Consider the following 6,000-nt stretch of genomic DNA (forward strand, 5'->3'; position numbering starts at 1 on the left):
CTGGCAGAGTGATGTACGAGAAATATGCAGTGAGGTGCTTTCTTGAGCTCTTAGCATACAGGAACTGCTTGGGAAGAGAACAGATTTAAAACCACCTATTAGCAAGTGACCACTGATAAAAGTGTCTGAGTACAGATTGAAAATGAATACAATAGAATAAGCAGATGGGGATGGGGTGAGGTTTATTGAAAGAGGCTTCTTGGAGAGGAGGGAGAGAAGGGGACCACAGTTTACTGAGCATCTTGGTGGGCTTGGAGCTTTGCAGAGGGTCCAATGGCCAGTTTCAAGCCAGGCCTTGGAGCGCAGGCCTTAGGCAAAGGCTGATGGTGGAATCAGTGCAGGGGGCTGAGCTGGGGGGTGGGAGAGGTCAGGTGGGAGAAGAAGGGAATGATAAAGACCCTCAGATGCCATTTTGAACATCTAGATTTAACTGATGGACAACCAAGTTGTTAAGCAGTTAGACATGAAGGAAATAGTCCAGTGAAAGAAATTTTACAATGGCGGGTGGGGGAGGGAAGATGGACAAGGAGAGGCTCAGTGAGACTTTTGCTGGTGTCCAGGTGAGAGGCTCAGAGTCCTGGGTTGGATGTACCTTTGCCATGCAGAGCCACAATGCCTGATGGGGGCCTCGTTGGCCACTGTGGCTGGGGGATGGGAGGGCTGCAAGTGTGGCCTCCTGCTGGGGGCAGAGTTGCCCTGGCTGACCCTGTGTGTGGGGGGATAAGCTGTCTGTGGAGGAAAGGTGGGGCTGTTTCTCATGGGCTCAGTGTGTGGGGTGCTGAGCTCTGAGGAGGGATCTGGGCAGTGGGACACTCATTCATTCACTTACTCAAGTCCCCACAGGCCATTTTCCAAGTCCCCACTATGTGCCATGGCCTGTGCTGGCTACAGGTGTTACATAGTGTCCTGCCCTTACAGAGCTGACAGCCAGTAATGGGGACAAATAAGGACACTGCAGACAGCAAAGAGCAGTGACAGAGACATCAAACGAGGAGCCTGTGGAGCCTGCGGTCAGAACAGGAAGTGCTTGGGCTCAGCCAGAACTCAAGAAGACCTCTTGAAACCTGGGCAGAGGTAGGATCCATAGAGGTCTCAGCCTATGGGTACAGTCCTTCTGTACCCTGAACCCCTGACTTCTGGGCTCAGATCCTCTCTCTCAGATCTAGAGAGAGCCAGTTCCATCTTTTGGCCACCTTCCCACTAGCTCAACTGGAGCTCCTGTGCCTCCTCTCTGTGGTTACTGGCTGTGATGCTACTTCTCCTCAAGGTTTCCCTAATCTCTGACAGGCATTGATTCTCAGCCTCCCCAGCAGCCCCTGGGGCCTCAGTCCAAACTCAGTAAGTTCCTATATATTGGGTGTGGCATCCTTGGGTTAGACAGACAACACAAGAAAGAAAGGGTGAGAAGAGCAGAGGCCTTCCCTCTCTCTTCCTAGGTTTGCCCCTAGAGTACTCATTCCCCAACGTCCTCCTAAAGCTCTCCCTCCCCATCCTCCCCTCCCCTACTGAGCCTGGAAAGGTGCTGTTTGCCCTGTGCTCAATCCCCAGGGCAACAGCCCAGGCAGCAGGTGTGTGTGCTGAACAAGGCCATCTCTGGAGCGCAGTGGCTGGAGATGAGCTTTGTTTAAATATTAAAGAAGTCAATCATTAATCAAGCTTCTCTTGGTGCCCAGCTACTCACTCTCTCCATTTGGGAGGGCCTGGACTGGGGCAGGGAGGGCCATGGGGCAGTTTGTAAGGCTACTTGCATCTCAGACAGCTAACAAGCAGCTTTTGGGCGCTGGATCATGCAGCCCAACACAGGGCAGGCCAGAGGATCAGCAGAAAGAGGTGGCGGCCAGCATACAGAGCATCGTGCCCATGAACTGGGCGCTGATGATCTGTACAGGAGTGTCTGGCTCTACTTGAACACATTTTATAAGGGGACTGAAGCAGTGTCCAGTTTCTAACCAGAGCAGATTCTCCTTGGGTACTGCAGTCCCTGTCCAGCCCCACAGCTGGGCTCCTGAAGAAAGCAAGACTATGACGAACAAGTTCTGGGCATGAATTGGGGCTGGGGGCTGGCTTGGAAGGACATAGCCCCTGAGTCACTAAAACCATGGTTCCTGAGCCCCCAGGGAAGGAGGTTGGCCCAGAACCCAGGGCGTACCTGGAATCACACAGTCACATGGCCTCACATACATGAGTTCATAAACACACAGTTACAACTCCGCATGTACCCAGATCTGCCACAGCTGCACCCAATTACAGCTGGGCACTATGTGTGCAAGTGGTCCCCTCCTCAACCTCCCCAGCATCCTCTCTGGCTTGGCCACCCTCCTACTGCCCCCCAGCCTCACCAGTCACACTGGTGTCTAGTCCCAGCTCCACCATTCAGCTCTCATCCACGGAGGTTTCCTGTTGTGCTGTGTGAAAATCCGAATGGTCAGGCCGATTGAGCACAGCATCAGGATGAGGCAGAGGCCCAGCAGCAGCCACTGTTTTTTGACAACTTGGTGGGGCTCCACGGCTATGCCTAGAAAGTAGGCTTTGGGTGGTGACTTGAGTGCACTGGTGTCCTGTGCACTGGTGTCCTGTGCACTGGTGTCCCGTGCACTGGTGTCTTGGGCCAGTGAGCTTTTTTCCAGGATGTACAGCCTGTAGGCCAGCAGCAGGACCACCAGTAACATGACAAAGCTCAGGGCCAGCAACACCCACTGCCTAGATTTGGCCTGGGCGGGGTCCAGCTCCAGACCCAGAAATGCCACCCTGTCTGTTTCTTTCTCTATGGAAGACATAGGAATCTTGCCGAGCAGGTGGAACTGTGGAGGGTACCTCATGGTGATCAGAGAGGATCTGACTGCCACGGGCCTTCTCCCTCAGCCTCTGGCACCCACCTTCCAAGCCAAAGTTGAGGGCCTTGCTTAGGAAGGAGGGTGAGAAAGAGAGCAAAAGGAAGAGAAGGAAGGGATGGTACAGATAGGGCTGTGTACCACATGGTGCCCAGCAGTGGCTCCGTGCAAGGGTCAGGAGGCAAGATGCCCACCCCGTGCTCAGAAGCCAGCCTGGCAGTCTAGCTGGAGAGTGGGCAAGGAAGCGTCCGAGCGAGCTAGTGGCCTGGGGCGTGGGCTGTGGTCTTGGCCGAGGCTGTATCAGGTGCAGACAGGGCTCCACAGCAGAAAGCCAGGTCATAGATGGGCGAGGGGTGAAGGCTGGGTTGGGGTAGGGGCTGGCCCAGGGCAGCCTAGGGTAGGGCTTGGGGCTAGAACAGTGGTGGGATTAGGGTCAGATTACCAAACCTTCAAAGGAGCAGCTGAAGTGTGGCCAGCCCAGGATCTCCCCACGCCGCACATTCTCGGTGACCAGCCAGTTCAGCGGGGGCTTGAAGTAGGTCATGAGGGCCTTTGTAGACACCTTGGTCTCCCCGGTTATCTTCCGCAGGACCTCTGGCCAGGGCTTGCTCGAGCCAGCTTTAGGACATCCCTGGGAGAGTGGGTACAGCTGTGAGGCTGTGTGGGGGCATCAGCTGATGCTGCTGGGACCCCTCAGTATGCCCAGCCCCGCCTTTAGGGCTTTGATACCCACACTCTTCCAACAGAGCTCAGCACAGTGGATAAAATCTCAAGCTTTGAAATAACACCAACCTGTGTCTGAGTCCTCTGTGGCTCAGCTGTGGGGCCTCGGGCAAGTACTTAACCTTTCTGAACTACAATTTCCATATCCATAAAATGGAGAAAATAACAGTACCTATCTCCTAGGGTTGTTGTGTTGGCCAAATAAACACAATTCTGGGAGCATACTAGGTAGGCAATAAATGTTTGCCGAATATTATTATTATTATTATTATTATTATTACTACTGTGATGATTATTGTTCTCCTGGACTCAAATAAGCCTAAAGTCAAGAGGGAAACCTCATGTTTCCCATGAGGTGCTCAGTGTTAGTAGAGAGAGGTCACTCTTCAGTCCCTTCCGGTCTCTCAGGGAGCATTTGGGACGATTGGAGAGACAATACGCATGGATGTGTCCTGTGCACTGCCTGCAGCGCTGCAGAAACCTCAGCTCTGTCTCTAGGCACACCCAGTGCTTGGTGGCAGGGGGTCTAGCCTTAGGCTTGGCCCGTGCACTCATGGTGGGGTTACAGAGTGTGCTGCAGCCAGGGCTCTGGGCTCCTCCACCCCAGGGCCACCCGCAGAGGCAGCAGGAGGCGTATGTTGATGCTTCTCAACCTGTTTCCCCTGATCCGACCAGGAGAGAGGTGGGGCTGAGAGGCCCAGAAGTCAGAGTGTGGAATCTAGACTAACAGGACCCAGGTTCAGTGCTAGCTATGGGCTGCACAACCACAGACAATCAATTTAACCTCTCTTAGCCTCGGCTTCCTCATCAGTAAAACCGGGTTCCATGAATACTTGCATTTCACTGTGGTGAGGATTAAGTCACATAATGGCAGCAAAGAGGGCTTTGTTGCTCTACACACATCGCTTAATGAACAGCTGGGAAAGAATGAGGTGGTGAAACTAAAGGTCAGTGGATCCTTGGAAGAAACCACTGGGGGAAAATGTAGTTATGAGCCTAGAGAAATGGAGGAGAAAAGTCATCAAGATAGAAAGAAAAAAACAAAACTAACTTTAAGTTAGAGGATTTTTATCAGATGCCAGGTCCTGGGAAAAAGGAAGGACGTGGTGGGGGAAAAGTTTCAACCACTGAGAGTCTGCCTACTCAGAAATAGTCTTTCAGGCTGGGCAGGACAAGAGGTTTGATGTGGGCAGCACATGAGACTTGCAAGGGTGACAACTGGGCACTGCCTGGAGCCCTCAACTCCAACGTGGCAGCAACGGGCCCCATGGACAGGGTCAGGTCCTCATGGCTGGCTGGGTGACTTTGGGAATTTGGACCAAGTCCACTTTGACCCTCTCTTCCCAGGAGAACCAACCCAGAGGCTGTCCCACGGCAATCACATTTAGGAGAATGAGTCAAAAATAGCAAAATCAAGTTTTAAGCTGTGGTAGGCAAAAGAGCAGCCAAGAGTCTTGCCCCTCCCCCTCTCCCCTGCAAGCACGTGCCTACCCCATCCCTCCACAATATGCCTAGTGGTGACCGGCAAGGCTTCTACATGCTTGGTGTCAAGTCAGACCCTGGGAGCCTTGTGTGCCCTGTGTGGAGTGGGGGAGGGAAGTGATGAGAATGACTGAGCTCAAAAGTCCCAGCGATCAAGCGGGATGAAGGCTCAGAGTCAAAAGTGAGTAGATGTTGGGAATTCCCTGACGGTCCAACGGTTAAGACTCCAGGCTTCCACTGCAGGGGGTGCGGGTTCGATTCCTGGTCGGGGAACTAAGATCCCACATGCCACACGGTGCGGCCAAAACAAGAAAACAATACAAAACAAAAGTGAGTTGATGTATAGAAAATGGATGTCTGCTATTTTTTGTGCTCCTGCGTTGGGGGTCAGAGATCCCTCCTTGATCCCCTGGCATGACCTCCTCACTCTCTTTGCATGTTCACCAAAGCCCTTTCCTACTGCACCAGCTCCTTTCTTGGATTACGGTTATTGATTTATCCTGTGGCCCATTGCCCCCTGCTGGACGCAGGGCAGGCTGGTCGGCACGTGCACAAGTAAATGTTTGCTGAATGAATAACTGATAGGCAGTCAGAGACATGAATGCAGGGAGCAGAGAGGCCTCTTATTTTTCACACATTCAGAGAAGCTCAAACCTGGGCAGTCGACTAGAATAAACTGCTGTAGTATGAAAAGACAGAAAAGCAAATAGACTAGGCAGACAAGAAGGCATGCAAGGTGTAGCCCTCCTGCAAGCAAAGGCAGGGATCAGTCCTGCAACTCCATCTGGCCTTGTGGTTACTGATGAATGGCATGGTGGAATCACAGATGTGCTCATTAAATTTGCAAAGGATACTAAATTATTGTGGATAATTAATAGGATACTAAAAAGAGGATTTGGGGCTTCCCTGGTGGCGCAGTGGTTGAGAGTCCGCCTGCCAATGCAGGGGATGCGGGTTCGTGCCC

The sequence above is a fragment of the Mesoplodon bidens genome (assembly GCF_964165515.1).
Source record: "Mesoplodon bidens genome assembly, chromosome: 19".
In the NCBI taxonomy this organism is placed as follows: domain Eukaryota; kingdom Metazoa; phylum Chordata; class Mammalia; order Artiodactyla; family Ziphiidae; genus Mesoplodon; species Mesoplodon bidens.